The sequence below is a fragment of the Stenella coeruleoalba genome (assembly GCF_951394435.1).
Source record: "Stenella coeruleoalba genome assembly, chromosome: 1".
In the NCBI taxonomy this organism is placed as follows: domain Eukaryota; kingdom Metazoa; phylum Chordata; class Mammalia; order Artiodactyla; family Delphinidae; genus Stenella; species Stenella coeruleoalba.
In genome coordinates this window covers 165,514,973-165,535,103 of record NC_137169.1, presented here as the reverse complement: position 1 = coordinate 165,535,103, position 20,131 = coordinate 165,514,973, and the positions used below count along the sequence as shown (strand labels likewise).

The 20,131-nt window shown below is 36.8% G+C and overlaps 1 protein-coding gene across 2 annotated transcripts in view; it reads right to left on the bottom strand.

Annotated features, from left to right (window-relative positions):
• Positions 1-20,131, bottom strand: part of SYT14 (synaptotagmin 14) — a 232,767-nt gene that overhangs the window by 199,962 nt on the left and 12,674 nt on the right. The window lies entirely within an intron of this gene.

Genomic DNA, 20,131 nt, shown 5'->3' with positions numbered 1-20,131 from the left:
AGGGCTGGGCAGTTAAAAACATTCTGGTTCTTCTGCCCTAGTGCCTATAAATAACTTCCTTTTCTTTTTCAGGGTCAGTTATCAAAGAGTGTATATAACATAGCTGAATAATGCATATTGGCTTAGGAAAAATGGAAAGAGCCTTTAACTTTATGAAGTTGGTCCACAGATGTCATTCTGCAAAACACCTTAGTTTTACACTCACAAAACTCCAACTAACACAGGCTTTAGAAAAAGAAATAAGAGGATAAGACAGTAAGTGGTACTTTCAGACAGAAGTATTTCAGAGAAAGAAAGGACCTGGTGAGGTATAGGACTGGCTCTCACACAGTGTTCATCATGAGTGTGCTCTCCATTTTTATGACAATGACTCCAGATTCTTGTACTCCTGTGACCTTCACAATACATTCTTTCCCCTTAAGTCCTGAATTTCAACCTCCCCCTTCAACTGCTGAGGGGCTGCTTTACTCACTTAATGCTGCTATTAACTTACAGCAGCCTCAATTTGGAATATAAAACTAAAAATAGCAAGCATGTGTCAATGCAGCAGGCTCTCTTCCCTCTGGGTGCACATAAACCTCTCATTAAGAAGTTCAAGGAAGCTGAGAATGAATCAAAGAAAATACAGCTCCATGATTTCCACCTTCTATTAAATTGTAAGTGAAAGTGTCATTTTAATTATAGTAGCAAAAGCCCTATTCTTCGTTACCATCAAGGCTGTATAAATTCACAACCTAACTGAAAATTCTTGAGCCAGGAAAAAAAAAAAAACCTTAAACCTTAAAATGTACTTCAACACAATAGCTACAAAAATCTATTCGTCCCCTCAACTCAAGAATATCTCTTGGGCTTCCCTGGTGGCGCAGTGGTTGAGAGTCCGCCTGTCGATGCAGGGGACACGGGTTCGTGCCCCGGTCCGAGGATCCCACGTGCCGCGGAGCGGCTGGGCCCGTGAACCATGGCCACTGAGCCTGCGCGTCCGGAGCCTGTGCCCCACAACGGGAGAGGCCACAACGGTGAGAGGCCCACGTACCGCAAAAAAAAAAAAAAAAAAAAAAAAAAAAGAGTATCTCTCATTAGCACTACCTAGAAGTCATTGAGCTATACTGAAAGGGAAAGAGAGCTATCCTAAGTGCCAGAAAAAATGAAAATAGTATAAATAGGGAGAACTATATTATGACTCCAGATATTTTTAAAAGATAAATTCAAACTAAATTACATGCTGGGAAAAGGAGCACATTATTTATAACATACTGTTTAGTCACAATAAAGAAACAGAGGAATAAAACATAATTACGATTTTTACGTAACTTTTAGTATTTCACATTTGAGTGTTGATTTAACAATATATGAAGAATGATTTTACTGGATTTGCATAGAAATTCAACATAGAGATCTGCTTATATGCCAACATCCAAGATTAGTGGTCAGAATTTTCCATACTAGGAGCCACTTCCTTATTCAGAGATCAGCAAAGTGTTTCTTATATACATATTCCATCATTTAAATGAATTCCTGAAACATTTTGGAAGACTCATGTTAGTGAACTCACTAGTAGCTCTCATACGCTCAAAATGCTGAATGTCAAACCACTAAAAGAATGAGCCGTAGAAACTATCAGAACATACCTTCCAGATTCATACACACAGAATACATCTGGCCCATTGCTAAGAGTCTGCAAGTTCCAAGAGCTGTCACTACCCCCTTAAGTAAGGTAACAATATGCATATGCCAACTCACTGGCTACAAATGCTTTCATGTGCTTTGTTTTATCCAGTCCTCATAAAAGTCTTGTGAGTTAAGTTCAGAAAACATTAATTGTATCACCATTTAATATATAAGGAAATTGAGACTCAAAAAAATTAGTGACTTATTCAATTGTCCAGCCTGGATAAAGCAAATTGGGAAATTTAAGCCATGTCTCCTGAATCCAAAATGTGGATTATTTCTACTAAACACTAGCTCTTCTAAATACTAGAAAGAAGAAAAAGTACTTTTTATTGTTCTTTTACTCTGGATCGTTAGAACTACAAAAGGTTTGAAGTGTGGTCACTAACCAAAAAATTCCTACCCTACTCCAGCACCCCAAAAGTCACAATACAGTTCTATAACTTTGCAAATTCTATATTCAAAATTATTATCTACATTTTCAGATACTTATCCAATGTTTCCCCAAAAAGAGATAGCTAAAAACACCAGTAAAAGAGGGAAATGGAAATGCTCAGACTGCACTGAAGGGGAAAGAGGAGGAAAGAGAACAAATCTGTCCACCAGCTGAAAAGGAGGATCTGAGGGCACAGGCAGGAAAGGATGGAAATCTAATTGGATTACCATTTATCCACAAAGCAGTAGCATCCAACTCAAAGGAAAAAGCACAGAACATACAGAAACGCTCCTTTAATTGCCAAAAAGCTGGGGAAGGCAGCACCACGCCCAGCTTCCCCTCCTAGCTCTATTTACTATAATCACTCTAGCTATTGTCTACAAATTCTCTTTCTCTCTTATACCTTGTACTCTCTTCACAACTGTTATCAGGACAAGAAACTATCAAAATTGAATGGATAGAAGATATTCTCTAATCCAGCCCCATAACTTGTAACTCTACCGTTACCAAACACAACCCTGTCAACACTCATATAAGGCTCTTCTGTCAGGTGGGTGATAACTACTCCCCCTAAGATGTTAACTGATGAGGTTTACATTATTATTCAGGATCATATTTGGAAGAAACCATAAAGGTCGGGGTCATCTAGACTAGTGATGAGCAGCACACAAAGAACCACACAGGTGACCACTTAGCTTCAAGACAGTCTTTGATTCAAACGGGTTAAAAGATTAGAAAGCTGATCTCTGTTACTATTTCTCAACTGTGACCAGTCGTTTACATTTTACTGGCTTACCTAAGTGATCTTCTTCTAGTTAAGGAAAAATATAGCAGATAATAAATCTGAACATCTATACATTTTCCCCATGGAAAATAAAGCCATTTTCATTTTTAAAGAGAAAAATTCACCACTGATACCTCCTATTCTCTAGCCACTAATACAAGAATTATTTTCTACAATTTCCTGAACAGGTTGTCATTTGTGTTAGGATATTATATGTTGATTTGTGAATACTAATTAAACTCAACTCAGTAATGCTATAAAGATAGATTTAATATATAGAAAATACTATATTCAAGACCATAGAGAGAGTCCTTTAACATAAAACTAAATATCACTTTCCAGGCTAATACGACTTGGACATATTAACACACATATTCACCTGTGTAAGGCATAGCATTCTTAATTATGAGTTCATAAAAGACACAAACAATCTAAAGTAATAAACATCAAAGGAACATAATTTCAGGTGATGTAAACTTTTGCACAGAGTGGCCAATAAGACTAAAATTAGTTTAAAAAAAAAGACTAAAATTACACTATATAAGCAGTTTATTTTTTTGAGATAAAATACAAATATCACAAAAGCAACCATTTTAAAGTGTATAATTCATTGGTTTCTAGTATATTCACAGAGTTGTGTAACCATCACCACTATCTAATTCCAGAACCTTTTCATCACTCCTCAAGAAAACCCCATACCCATTAGCAATACCTCCCCACTCCTCCTTCCTCCCAGCCCTGGCAAGCACTGATCTACTTTCTGTATATTTTTCTACTTATTTATCTATTCTGGACATTTTATATGAACGGAATCATACGTGGCTTTTTGTGTCTGGCTTCTTTTCACTTAGCATAATGTTTTCAAGATGTGTCCATGTTGTGGCTTGCATCAATATTTTATTCCTTTTTATGTGTGAATAATATTCCACTGTATGGATATACCAATTTTGTTTAATCCATTCATCAGTTGATGCATATTTGGGTTGTTTCTACTGTTTTGGCTATTATGAAAAATGCTGCTATGAACATTCATGTACAAGCTTTATATGAACATATATTTTCAATTCCCTTGAATATACACCTAGGAGTGGAATTGCCAGGTCATCTAATAACTACAGTTGTCCCTCAGTATCCATGGGGGATTGGTTTCAGGACCTGCTGTGAATGCCAAAATCCAATGATGCTGAAGTCCACAGTGAGCCCACTGTAACCATGATTCTGCATCTATGGATTCGGAAAACCATCAATCATGTATTAAGTTCACCATCTGAAGCTGGTTGAATCCACAGATGCAGAACGCACAGATGTGGGGTGTCGACTGTACATTTATTGAAAAAATCTGCATATAAGTGAACCTGTGCAGTTCAAACCCATGTTGTTCAAAAATCAACCGTATATGTTTAACTTTTTGAAGAATTTCAAACTGTTTTCTAAAGTGGTTGCACCATCTGACATTCTCACCAGCAATACATGAAGATTCCAATTTCTCCACATCTGACCAACGCTTGCTACTGTCCATTTTTAAGATCATCCTTAGTCAAGCATTTGGAAGTGGACAACAGAGAATCCTTATAGAATTCTATTTTGTTTATTTTTCCCTAGAAGCTGCCAAAGAAATAAAAAGTATAACTGAAAAGGAGTAAATAAAACTGTCATTATTTGCAGGTGATATAACTGTCTACATAGAAAACCCAAAATATCTATAGAAATATTAAAACAGTTTAGCAATAAGACTGGATATAAAATCAATATACAAAAATTTATTGCATTTCTATTATCAGATTTCTTTTACCACAGCAACAAAAAAATATGAGATTTCTAAACACAAATCTAACAAAAATTATGCAAGATCTTTATAGAGAAATTTTTAAAACTTCATTGAAAGGCATTAAACAAATGCAAAGATACACCATGTTCAAGACAAGAAGTTAAACTCCATATTTATGTAAAAATTCAATGTAATTCTCATTAAAATTTCAAAAGGCCTTTTTGAGAAACCGGACAAACTGATTCTGAAATTTATACAAAAAAATCAAGGGCCCAGCAATAATCATGACACCACTGAAAAAGAAAAAGAAAAAGAATCTGCCCTAATAGATAAGAATCACAAAGCTCTAATAATTAGTGAAGTAAAGGAATAGATAAGTGTTTATTAATGGAATATGACTTTAAGGTTTAAAAGGTAAGACTTTAAACTTTCAAAAGTAATATATTATTTCCCCCCCAAAGTCTCAAAGAGTGCTAAAGAGAGAAAAGGAGAAAGAAAGAATGAAAAAAAGAATATTTAGAAGTCAGACTAAATTAATATTAAAATTTTTGCTCAAAGACCATAGACATTTCTGAGTATCTGCAAAAAATGGAAGCTGCCTAGCTCCATGCCTCCCAATTTGTCCTCCCCAAACTATACAAAACCGGAAGTAAAAAGTAAATCTATATAAAAGCCATGTCCTCAGAATAACTTGAATACAGAGAATACTGAAACCTCAAAATAACTGTTAGTAAAAAGACAAAACTTAACAAATCATAGGGCACAATCTCTCACATCCCTACCCCAGCTCCAACCCCACTGAAAGGCTTTGTCATGAGCAAAGAAAAAGAAAAACTGCTGAGAAGACAGAAGGGAGAAGACGACAAGGGGGCCAAAGGCTGACCTAAAACTACAGTCAGAGAAATAAGCCCACCCTAAATCTGAAAATATAAAAAATAAATAAATAATTGAGTAGATTAGAGCACAGGGAAGGAAACTCAAAGTATCAATACATGGGAGCTGACAAGGCAAGCATGATTTAAACCGGTGGTCTGGTGGTCTTTGTAACTCAATTTCTGGAGCAGAAAAAGGCAAGAAGGGAGAAGGCCCTTTGGCAACTGGGTGGAGATGAGGAAAAGGAGCAAAATGGGATAGAGTCCAGCAAAGACCAAAGAATCACAAAATCAGAGGATTCAGAACTCCTTCTCTGCCAAAACAAAATACAACAAAAGACCCTTATTCTATCTGTCCATTTCAATCTCCTCTTCTACTTAGCCTGAAATTCTCTCACTGAAGTCACACCTTTAAAGTACACAGCTACATCTAGAGGGAATTTACCCAGATGATTACCCTTAACATAAACAGAACATGTAAAACTTGGGAAAAGTAGGCACTTTAGAGTGGATTCATTGATAAGTGGGAGAATGTAGCTCACTGTACTTCTTGGGCTCACTGGTTCATTAACATTTCCCAGTCTGTTTTGAGGTTAGATGTAGCCATGACTGAATTACTGACAAGGGATATGAATCTGAGGGAATGTGCACTGCTTCCAGGCCTAGTCCATAATCATCTCCTAGGCATAATTCTCCTTTCCCTTCCCTCTCCCACAACCCCTGCTTGATGCAGATGAATGCAGCAACCTCCAAAACTACACAATGAAGGTGCCTGAGCCGCAAGACAGAAGACTGGATCCCTGAATCACTGCTCAAGAGTGTGATGTAGCAATCTGGTACATCTGATTTAGACAAGTGAGAAATAAACCTTTATGCTATTCAAGTCATTATTTGTTCAGGTTTGCTTCACATAGCAGCTAACAATACCTTAAATAATACAATATGCTGACTAATTACTTCCTAAGGAAGCAGAAAAACATTAACTAATGACATAAGATAGAGAAGAGATATATGTCAACATAGAGGGAAGAGTAGTGGCAGAAGTAAAATGTTAATGACAGAGGAATCAGCAAGGATTCTGAGCTCTGGTTAATGAGGAGTTGAGGTGGGTACCTGAAAAGTGTACAATAAAAAGAGAGGGGTATCTTAAGTGGAGAGGTGAAGCTGTACAAAAAAGGAAATATAATTTTATTGTGTAATAAGCCTTTACTGCAAACATTATTGATCATAAAAATGTAAATTCTGAAAACGAAAACTGAAATACAACTATACAGCGGAAATGGGATGTGGACAACTGCATGAAGAGGATGAAATAATACTATTTTCATAGTGATTAAAATTATTGAATTTATTATTATTTACTTTTACTGATTGGTTTTACTCAATAAATGTACTCACATTCACTTAACATGTATTAACTAGTTTAATCCTCACAACAACACACAAGGAAGACAATACTGTTATCCCATTTCATAGATGAGGACAGTGAGATACGTAAAGTTACCCACCTAAGGTCAAACAGTTAATAAGTGGCATAAAGACAGTATTAGAACCCATGAGTCTTGATTCTAGAACCATATACCTAACCAATATGCTAATCCACCAGAACTAACTCTTTACCTACAAGAGCAGGAAAACAACAGATGCCTAAATATTTTCAAAAGCAAGAAACAGAGACACTTTATTCAGAATATGAAGGTAAGCAGGAAAAAAGACAGCTAAAAGGGTTAAGAGCCTTTGCCTCTGAGAGTACGTTGGGTGGAAAGGATGGAAGGGCTAAGAGAATGCTCTTATTCACAATGTAAGAAGCATTACTTTGATTTATAATCAGAGCTTTAACTTTTAAAGAAAAGAGATAATTAAGACAAATGTTGCATACATCATAATTTTGCTTAAATTCAGACTTGCTGCAGCTTCCCTTTTAAAAGTGGATCTAACACAAACCAACACCACAAGTTCCTTTGTAACAGAACACTTTAAGGTGAAATTCAACTATACCATTTCTATTCACTTAGTATACAAACTATGGCTTGTTACCTTGTCGACTCTCTAATTGTCAAAATCCCAACCCCTAGAAGAACCACTAAATTAAAACTGACTGAGAACATTTATTCCTGCATGATGCTTTTAGTTGAGAAAATTAAACAATTATCCCTGGCAGAATGCAAGACAACCATTAAGTGTGTGTTTTGAAATTAATTCCAAAGATAACAAATTCATTAAGATAATAAACTATTCATGTTCAACAACTACAACATAAACATCTTTTTAATGTTTGCATGCAAATCTGTATTAACATTAATCCTGTATTTGGTCTTCTCTTCTCTATCTAAACTCACTTCCTGGGTGATCTCAACTAGCCTCACTGCTTTAAATGCCACGTACCCCCAAATTTATCTCCTACTCTGACCTTTCTCCTGATCTCCAGATATCCAACTAACTGCCTTCCTGATATCTATGATAAATAGGCACCTCAGAGCTAACGTGCCCAAGACAGAGTTCCTGATTTCTGTGCATCATCACCCCTGCCCCAGCAGCTCCTCCCTCAGTCTTTCCCATTTCACTTAATAGCACCACCGTTCAGAAGTGATGCCAAAACCTCTTAGTCTTCCTCCCTCACCCTTCCGCCCCCCGCCCATATTAATCTTTCAAGTTTTGTCAATTCTACCTGTAAAACACGTCCTAAATCTAAGCATTTCTCAACTTCTCCACAACTAACATCATAACCCAAGCCCCATCATTTCTTACCTAGACTATTTCAATAGCTTCCTATCTGGTCTCCTTACTTCCACATTTAACCCCCTACAGATCATGTATTACCAACAAATCACATCACTTCCCTGCTTAAAACCCTCTTTTAGCACCCTATTGTGTTTCAAACTAAGCACAAACCCCTTACTATGGCCTATAAGTCCATACAGGATCTGGATACCATCTATCTCTCCTATCTTATTTTGTGAGACTTTCCACACTCACTTACTCACTCACTACTTTTCCAGCCATACTTCTTTCAACATCTTGGACATGACAAGCCTTGTTTCCACCTCAGAACACTTGCATTCCCTGTTCTCTAACTATGACCTTCCCTGACCTTCACACTCCAGCTCCTTCTCATCATGTAGATATCAGCTTAAACGTTATCTCCTCAAAGAGTCCTGTCCACACACACACACACACACACACACACACACACACACACTTCTCTCTCTCTCTCTCTCTCTCTCTCTCTCTCACTCACCATTGTGTTTGTTCTTTGGTCTTAATAGCATTTATGGTTCGCTAGAATAATCCTATTTGTTTATTGTCTGTTTCCCATCAGCCCCAAGAATATAAGCTACAGGAGAGCGGGTAAGTTGTCTTATTCACCACAATATCTCCAGTACCTAGAACAGGACCTGGCACTTAACCACTTGCTGAACAAATTAAATATACAAGAATACATAGAAACACAAGAGGAAAGTAAAACAAGAAATTCAATCCCCTACCTACATAACCAGCAGGCCTTCTGTAGGCTTTTGGTTTCCATCAACTACACAAGGAGAAAGCTGACATGTGGACCTCTAAAACTGGATCCCTGCCTGCCACTGCTACCTCTTTCATGGCACTGCAACCCATAAACTCACACCATCTCTTCCGCCAAAGAGTAAAATGCTACTGGAGGATAGAAGACATAATAAAATAGCGATAGAAGCCAACTCAAAAAGGAAAAAGAAAGGAAGAAAAGCCAGCCCTTGTCTGCAACTCTAGGACCTTAGACTCAGGGGTTGGTGAGACAGAGACGGAGCGGTTACAGTGCCACACAACCGGTAGGACCATATTACTAATATGGCCTTTCCCTTCAGATTTTAGACTGTTTTATTCACCCTAAGTCAAGAAAGGGATGAGAATACCCAGGGAGGCTTGGGTCTCCTCTACACATGGAGAAAAAATAGGGACAATGCCAAGCAACTTATAGTAAAACTATAATACAGATGCAGTTTTTCTTTACTGTCCTCTATTTAGATTGCCCTTGGCATCTATGACCTACCCATCCTGGACAACGTCCTAGACTGTCCCACTTCTGCTTTTCACCCATCTACCCAACCCCTTCTCCACAAGGTCCTGGGTATCATGCCTTCAGGTCCATAATTTCCCACTTTCCACAATTAAAGTGAAATATCTGATACACTATGGTAATATGTTTAGAGTCAAATGCTAGAGGACCAAGGAATAACTCTCCATCTTCTCTACCCACATAATACACTTTGAAATGAATTTCTAAAGATCAGATAGACTCTAATTATAGCAAATGTCAGGAGATGAGAGACCATGGGATACTGATAGGAAAAACATTTCAGATGAAGCAGGTTCTTCCAGTGTCCTTTAAATTATACCATGCAAACATTTATATACTTTATAGACAGAAATTAAAGAGATACTCAACCTCTCTTATAGGAGAAATGAAAATCTGAATGACGCAGAACTACAATTTTTTACTTACCAGATTAACAAAAAAATCCACAAGTTTAAGATACACTCTGTTGACAGAGCTGTGAATTCATATATTTCTGGTGGGAATGCAAAATGGTACAATGCATAAGGACAAGAATTTTGCAATTTCTATACAATCGTGTAAGAATTACTCTTTGACTCAGCAATCGCATTTTTAAGATAAATCTACTTAAAAACAGACCACTAATAACAAATGTACAACAGTATTCATTGTGACATTATGCCAACAGCAAAAATATTAAAACAAAGCAATTTCCACTGGTAGGAAATTAGTTAAATAAATTATGGTATGTTCATAGAATAGGGCACAATGCAGCCAGGAAGAGGACTAAGAGAGATCTCTACCTACTAATTTGAATTCAACTCTATGATGTAAAGTTAGGTTTTTTTACAAAAGCAAGATATAAAACAATATACATATATTTCACCTTTTGTAGAAAAAAAGTTATACATTTCTTATATTTACCATATATATGTATCACATATTTTTCTATATTATTTATAGGCAATTAAATCCAGAATGTGGGACATTCTAAAATCTACTAAGTTGGTCTCTTAAAAAGTATGCATAGCTGCAGCAAACCTAGAAAATGAATATAATTGTTGAATTTAGGTGAGGAGTCTATATGGGTTCACTATTTTATTACCTTTTCTGTATGTTTGAAATTTTTCATGATTAAAAAAAGAAAAATGTAACTTGAGATATATTAACACCCCTTAATGGCTTCCCATTTCATTTACAGTAATGTCAGAATACTTTCATGACCTACAAGACCCTATACAACCTAGACCTCTATTTATTACTTGTCTGGTTTTATCTATTCCTTTCTCTGTTACTCTGCTCCAGCCACACACTGGCCTTCTTTCTGTTCTTCAGACAAGCCAAGCACACTCCTGCCTCAGGGTCTTTACACTTGTTCCTTCTGCCTGGAATGCTCTTCCCTCAGATATCGGCATGGCTTACTTCTTTCACTCTAATCATTCTCAATCTTCTCAATAAGGCCTTCCGTGAACACCCTAAATTCCTGAAGAGATAAGCCGCAAGCCCTATTCCCTCTTTCCATGATTTATCTTTCTCCATATCACTTATCACTGCCTAATATAGTGTACACATTACTTAATTATTATTAGTCTCCTTCCCCTAGAAAATAAGCTCCATGAGGGCAGCCATTTCTATGTTCCCTACTCCCAGCACCTTTAACAGCACCTGGCACACATACATTAGTAAAATTTTAAAATATATCAGAAGTCATTATGTAGTTTGAATTCTAACTTTCATTGCCCATATGCAGTGCAAACAGCATCTCCCATTTTGTGGCTTGCTTTTTTTCCCTCTGCTTACAGTATCTCTTATGGTACAAAAGTTTTAAATTTAAAAATGGTACAATTTATCCACCTTTTCCTTCTGGGTTCTGCTTTCTGTGACTCAAGAACTTGTTTCCACACTGAAATCATATTGTATACCAAATATTCTCCTAAAAGTTTTAAAGTTAATCCAAATAGAACTTTAGTTTAAAGCATGAGGTACAGACCAACTTTTTTTTCCCCCATATGGATAACCATTTGTCCCAGCATCATTTAATAAGTATCCAACCTTACACCACTGAATTGTGATATCACCTTTTACATAAATTTCCATGTAAATGAGTATCTCTTTCTGTTCTCTCTATAGTGTCTGATTAGACTATTTGTCTGTATCTGGGCCAATTCCATACTATCTTAATTACAGTAACTTTACAACCAGCTCTGGGTATCAGCAGGACAAATCCCTGAAGCAGAGATGGCTAACTGCCTCCAATATCCATTCTCTCTCTCCTCCTTTTAGTTATGGAATCAACCTCTGGATTTTGCTTGTTCTGCTCTGGACTATTCTAAGCTTCCCTTGCAGCTAGACATGAACACATGACTAAGTTCTGGCCACTTACATGTGAGTGAAAATTATGTGTTTGCAACTCCTGAATCACATCCTAAAAAAGAGCTACCTTCTCCCTTTCCCTGTCTGGGGATTGCCATGTAGACATGGTAACTTCAAACATCCCAAGGAAGACAACATCTAAAAGACATCAAAGCAAGACACAAGGAACTCATCAAGTATAATCACCTAATTCCATCCTGCCTATCAGCTTGGACTTTTACATGAGACAGAAGTAAACCTTTCTTGTTTAGCCACTTGGTCTCTGAGAAGCAACCAAATGAGTATCTTATTAATACATATCCACCACACACCCACGTTCCTTACCTGAAAGCTAACTTAGTTCCTCTTGACTATTTGCTCTATCATATACATTTAAGAATTAACTTGTCCACTCCCTGAAGATTCCTGATGGGATTTAGATTAGAACTGCACTGTATTCATAGATTAATTTGGGGAGTACTGCCAATTTAAACATACTGCTTATTTTTACCCATAAAAATTATTTATCTCTTCATTTACATTTCTTCTTTTAAGTCTGTATATAAACCTTTTTAGTTTTCTGCATAAAAGCCATACACAACTTTTGTTCATTTTGTTCCTGGATATTTAGAGATTTCATAATACTCTAAAAGAGATCTTTTGTTGCATTTTCTAATTGTTTGTTGCCTATTATACAGGAATGTAACTGATTTTTATATAATGATCTTGTACTGATCAAATTTACTGAACTCTTATTCTATTAATTTGATTATAGAGTCTTCTGGATTTCCGATACTGATTATCAACATCACCTATGAATACTATTAGCATTATCCCTTCCTTTTTAATCTTATACTTTGTGTTTCTTCGTCATGGCTTACCATACTGGCTAAGGTCTCCAGCATGATGCTGGATAGCAACATTCATGCTTCTAATGCTTCATCGTTAATATTTAGTTTATTATCTATTTTTGACAGATACCCTTCATTAGGTTAAAGAAGTTTCTTTCTATTCCTAGTTTAAGAGCTTTTATTATAAATGAGTAATACATTTTATCAAATGCTTTTTCTGCTTCTACTGAGGTGCTCACATGATTAACATGGTAAACTGTATCAGTAGATTCCCACGCAACATTTTGAGATGAACCAACTTGTCATACATCTGTATGTTTTCTTCCTCAAAACATTGCTGGGTTTGGTTTGCTAATTCTTATATTCATATTTCTAAGTAAGATTAGCATGTATTTCCCTCTTGCACACTGTACTAGTCTGAATGAGTATTGAGGTTATATTCTAGTCTCATGAAGTAATCTGGGGTAATGTTCCATTTTTCTTAGTCTCTGAAACAGTTTTAATAAGACTGGGTTCCTTTTTTCTTTGAAGGCTGGAAAGTAGTTGCCAGAAAAAATCATTAGTGATTAATTCAACTTCTCTATGAGTTTAAATTATATTTTTCGCTGAAATTGTCCATTTCATCTATGACTTCACTTTTGCTATCAGAAAGTCATTAACACTTTTAGGATTTTTGAAAGCTCACTTGTAACTGCAATTATATCCCCTCTTACAAGCCTAATATTATTTACATGTTGCTTCTGTCTGATTGTTTTAATTATCAACGCTGGAGATATTTCTATTTCATAAGCCTTTTCAAATTACTAGCATTTTGCATACCAATGTTTTCTTAGGTCAGTCTCCCAAATAAAAACAAAAATAAACAAATGGGACCTAATCAAACTTACAAGCTTTTGCACAGCAAAGGAAACCATTAAAAAAAAAAAAGAAAAGACAACCTACAGAATGGGAGAAAATATTTGCAAATGATGTGACAGACAGGGGCTTAATCTCCAAGATATACAAACAGCTCATACAACTCAACAACAAAAAAGCAAATAATCCAATCAAAAAATGGGCAGAAGACCTTAACAGACATTTCTCCAAAGAAGACATACAGATAGCCAGTAGGCACATGAAAAGATGCTCAACACTGTTAATTATTACAGAAATGCATATCAAAACCACAGTGAGGTATCAGCTCACACCTGTCAAAATGGCTAGCATCAAAAAGACTACAAATAATAAATAGTGGAGGGGGTGTGGAGAAAAGGGAACCCTCCTATACTGCTGGTGGGAATGTAAACTGGTACAGCCACTATGGAAAACAGTATGGAGGTTCCTCAGAAAACTAAAAATAGAATTACCATATGATCCAGCAATCCCATTCCTGGGCACATATCTGGACAAAACTATAATTCAAAAAGATACATGCACCCCTATGTTCACAGCAGCACTATTCCCAATAGCCAAAACATGGAAACAACCTAAATGTCCATTGACAAATGAATGGATAAAGAAGATGTGGTACATATATACAATGGAATACTACTCAGCCATAAAAAAGAATGAAATAATGCCATTTGCAGCAAAATGGATGCAATCAGAGATTATCATACTAAAAGTGAAGTCAGTCAGAAAGAGAAAGACAAATACCATATGATATCACTTATATGTGGAATCCAAAATATGGCACAAATGAACCTATCTACAAAACAAAAACAGATTCATAGACATAGAGAACAGACTTGTGGTTGCCAAGGGGGAGGGGGGAAGGGAGAGGAATGGACTGGGAGTTTGGGGTTGGTAGATGCAAACTATTACATTTAGAATGGATAAACAACAAGGTGCTAATGTATACCACAGGGAACTATATTCAATATCCTGTGATAAACCATAATGGAAAAGAATATTCAAAAAAAGAATGTAAAAGTAAATAAATAAACATATTAAAAGCTAAAAAAAAGAAAGTACTAGCATTTTGGCTTTCTTGATCCTCTTACAGTAACTGTTTCTATTTCATTAATTTTCTTTTACCCTTAGTGTTTCCTTCTTTCAACTTTCTCTGAACTTATGAGATAGCTCTAACTTCTTGCACTGAATACTAATCTCATAAGTTTTCATTCTCTTCTAACTTAGGCATGTAAGGTTTTTTGATTTTCTTAAAAATGGCCCAAAATTCTTTGGCACTACTCCCATTAAGAAGTAGGGCCTATGTCTCCTCCCTTTGAATGTTGGCAGGCTTGTAAATGCTTATGCCAATGTGGCAGAAGTGGCACCATGTGCGTACTTCTAAGATTAGATCATAAAAAAGTGATACATCATCTACCTTATCTGTTAGATCTATGACCACCATGTGAGAAGCCACTAAATATATCTACAGCTCTCATTTTCAGCTCCTGTTATTTTTTAATAACAAATTTATTGAGATAAAGTTCACATACCATAAATTATATCCTTTTAAAGTGTATAGTTCAGTGGTTTTTAGTATATTCATAGAGCTGTGCAACCATTACTACTGTCTAATTTCAGAACATTTTCATCACTCCAAAAAGAAACTCTGTACCCATCAGTAGTCACTCCATTCCCTCTTTCCCCCAGCCCCTTGCAACCACTAATCTACTTTCTGTCGCTTTGGATTCACCTACTCTAGACACTTCATATAAACTGAATCATACAATACGTGATTCACATAAATAGAATCACACATATTTTATGTCTATCTTCTTTTACTTATAATGTTTTCAAGGTTTATCCATGCTGTAGCATAATCAATATCACATTCCTTTTTAGTGCTGAGTAATATTCCATTGTATGGATATACCACATTTGTTTATCCATTCATCAGTTCATGGACATTTAGGCACTGTTTGATTCTCATGAATAATGACATTACGACTATTACTATACAGGTTTTTGTGTAAACATGTTCTCAATTCTCTTGGGTATGTACCTAGAAATAAAATTTCTGGATTATCTGGTAACTCTATTTTTTTGGGGTTTTTTTGTTTGTTTGTTTTGTGTTTTTTTTTGCGGTACACGGGCCTCTCACTGTTGTGGCCTCTCCCGTTGCGGAGCACAGGCTCCGGACGCGCAGGCTCAGTGGCCATGGCTCACGGGCCCAGCCGCTCCACGGCACGTGGGATCTTCCCGGACCGGGGCACAAACCCGCGTCCCCTGCATCGGCAGGCGGACTCCCAACCACTGCGCCACCAGGGAAGCCCTGGTAACTCTATTTTTAACTTTTTGAGGAAGTGCCAAACTGTTTTCCAAAGTGGCTGCACCATTTTACAATCCCACCAGTAATGTATGAGGTTCCATAACCTCATAATAATCATTATAATAAATTAATAATAATATTTTATTTAATGATTATTAATAATATTCATCAACATTTATTATTGTCTTTTTGGTAGTAGCCATCCTAGTGGGGGTGAAATGGCATCTCAGTGTGCTCTTTATTTGCATTTCCCTAATAATCTTCTACACTGTTAAACCCTGAGGGTTCCCTAACTTTTCTGTGGGCTCAAAAACACATTTAAAGGTATGTTTGCTATATTTTCTCTAGCAGTTTCAGGTGTTTTACAGCAGAAATTTTTATATTATCAAGTTCAAAATATCGCTGAAAAAAAGAAATCCCTGTTTCTTTAACCAGTCATTACATTTAGAATTTTGCTTGCATAAAGAAAGTATATAATAAATACCTTGTAACTAACTAGTAGGCATCAGATTAAATTATTCAGGATCAATTCAGCCAAATGCACTTCAATCATTCATTTATTAACTCCAATAACATCTATCATATGTCCTGTGCTCTTTCAGGCACTGGGGATAGAGCAGTGAACAAGTCCGTCAACACTAATGCCCTGTTAGAGCTTTTATCATAATGGAGGAGACATACAGCTCCTCCCCCCAAAGTTAATAACTATTTAGGTGATAACTGCCAATTAAAATAGATGTTATTAAATAAGGAGGGTGATATCATTGAGATTAAGAATAAAAAAGGATGAGGGGGCGACTTAAGACTTATGTCAGTAGGGAATGTGTGACTGCAAAGGAAAGAACTAGAGGAATCAGTCATTCAAAGAGCTGGTGCGGGAGAACATTACATGGATCAACAGAGGCAGAGTTCAAAGTGAAATGCCTTGAACTGGAGGAAGGGTCAACAGGAAACAGATTCTCCCCTCAAGCCTCCAGAAGAAATGTCTGCCCTCAGCCCAATGGAACTGACTTTGGACTTTCACCTCCAGAACTGTAAGAGCAAAAATTTGTGTCGTTTTAGCCACCAAAAGTTGTGGCCAATTATTACAGCAACTGAAGGAAACGAACACAGATTTCGGTATCTGAAAGTGGGGTGCCACTAAAACAAATACCTAACCATGAGGAAGTTAGGTATTTGTTATGACTAAGTCATTGAAATTAAGTAATGGGAAGAAGTTTGAAGAATTTTGAGGGGCACAACTGAAAAAGCCTAAATTGCCTTGAACGGACTTTTAGTAGAAATATGGATGTTAATGACCCTGGTAGTGAGGACTCAGAAGAAAATGAGGAGCGTGGTACAGAAAATTCGTATCGTATTAGATCTAGAATACCTAAATAGTCATAAACAGACCACTGGTAGAAATATAAATGTTAAAGGTGCTACTGGTGAGAGCGCAGAAGGAAATGAAGAACATAAGAACATGTTATTGGAAACTGGAGGAAAGGAGGTGCTTGTTACAGAAAGCTTAGCTAAATCGTGTCCCACAATTATATGGAAAGTAGAACTTGTAAACAACAAACTTGGATATTTAGCTGAGGAGATTCCCAAGCAAAGTGCTGAAGGTGCAGCCTGGGTTTCTTCATGCTGCTTATGGTTAAATCTGAGAGGAACGAGATAAAGTGAGGGAAGAACTGTTAAGCAAAAAGGAACCAGTACTTGATGATTTGGAAAATCCTCAGCCTACCCAGATTGTAAATTATGCTAAAATCAGGGATTCAATGTTAAGAAAGTGTGTTCTGGAGACAAAGCCAAAGTGTGGCTAGACAACCTTTTGCCCGTGCCTCAAAATGAACAAAAGGTCACAACGTTCAGTGACACAGAGGGCTCTCGGAAGAGATTAGACATGTGACTCATGGATCTCCTCAGCCGTCCCGGCAGAAGCCAAAAACAGAGATGGAATCATCCAGGAAAGACATGTGGAGGGGGCTCTTGTCTTATGGAAGGAACCCACATAACGAACAGAGAAGACTCACGAGAATCTTTCCTGAGACTGTTATACCAGCAGAACACCACCACCTCAGACTGAAAGGGACAAGAGCGGACAAAATGAAAGAAGACAAACAGACCAAAATTCTACAGACAGGAAACAGGCTGATAAAAATACTCAGGTGCAGATATACACCACCTTTCCTGAAAAAGGAAGGATGACTCCAAGGGTAGAGTCTTAAATTCTGAGAGTGGAGCCTCAGACCTCAGGGCCAAGAGCAACAGAGTATTATTTCCAGGCCTTGAAACCGAATATATTTTTCCCAATTGGATTTCAAAACTGCTTGGTACCAGTGACTCCTCTCTTCTCCCCATTTTACCACCTTTGGGGTGGAAATGTCTGTAACTGTTATCCTGTTCCATCATTGTATCTGAAGTACAGGTAACATATTTGCTAGTTTCACATGTCTAGAGATGGAGAGGAATTCTGAACCAGGATGGATCATATCCAGTGTTTCACCCATACCTGATGTAAATGATTTAGATGATGTGACTTCTGAGTTGATGAAATTTAGATGACATTTTGAGGATTTACAGATGAGACTTCTGAGTTGATGTTATAATGTAAGGCTTTGTAGATCAGGGTAAGGCACTCTGATTTTATTCTAGGTATAGCGGGAATCCACAGAAGAATTCCAATCAGCAAAGTGATATGACCTGATTTCAATGTAAACATTTCAATGTAAACATTTAAAAGGATCACTGAAAGGAGGTAAGAGTGTAAGTAAGGGAACCTGTTAGAAAACCATTACAGTAGTGTGAGCAAGAGAAGATAAGGACACAGACTATGATAACAGCAGGAAGGAAAAAAGAGGATAGATTCAAAATATATTTTGAAAGTAGAATTGACAAAACTTGCTAATAATAATAAATTAAATGCAGAAGATAAAAGAAAGAGAGAAATATGATGATTCTTAAGTTGGGACTTGAGCAACTGGGTAGACTGTTCTGTTTATTAGCTGAGATGGACAAGAGTGAGGAAGGTATAGATTCACGTGAGAAAATCGAGATTTGCATTTTAGACACGCCACGTTTTTATTCTAACAGACATCCAGATAGAAATATCAAGTAAGTAGTTTGATATAAGAGCAGGAAGCTCAAGGACAGCTCAGAGCCAGATTTATAAATCTGTATGGCATTTAAAACAACAGAACCAAATAAAATTAAACAGAAAGAATAGATGGAAAGAGGAAGCCAGCCCAGGACCCAACTCTGGTATGTTCCAACATTTACAGGTCTGACGGAGGAGAGAAGCCAGCAAAGGAGACAGAGAACAGCCAAACAGGTAAAAACAAGTTGAACATAATGTTAGAGATGTCATCTTGCCAGAACCATTGATACTAATTACAATTATTCCACTTGATATAACCTTCATAGGCTCTACTCTTTGAAAGTCCAGTTTAAAATGCAAAAGCTTTAGGGACTTCCCTGGTGGCCCAGTGGTTAAGACTCCGTGCTTCCACTGCAGAGGCGCAGGTTCAATACCTAGTTGAGGAACTAAGATTCCACATGTCACGCAGTGCAGCCAAAAAAAAAAATTTTTTTAATTTTTTTAAATAAAAAATAAAATGCAAAAGCTTTAGCTCTGAGCATTCATTTTTAAAATATTCAAATACTTATGGAACTTCCACTAGAAGAGGACACTGAATGCTGAGGGGATACACATAGATTCAGAGACTTTTCCATTGCATAGCTGCACTGTGACGATTTTTAAAATTTTAATCACAGATTTTAAATTCTTTAGGAAACTGGAACAAGTGAACAAGCTGGACTAATACAGAGAAATCTGGGCAAGGCATGGTCGGAGAACCACCTGGATACGAATGGAGATAGCAATAAAGAACAGCAAGAAGAGCCATAATAAAAAGGTGTGTGTTCAGATCATCATCTGTCACCACCTACACTATTATCTCCATTGTAGCTTTCTGTTCCCCTTGTAGCCACGAAAAGCCCTCCACACATTTTATTTTCCTCCCCTCTAGCTATCTCTACTCTTGTCCTGATTCTCTCTTCATCTGACCACAGTTTTATAGTTTTTGACTTCAGCTGATTTGTACGGTGCCTTTTCCTGTCCAAGTAAGTTCTGTGTTTTAAAAAGTTTTCCTGGGACAAGGTAGTAACTATAAAATTATCTAAAACA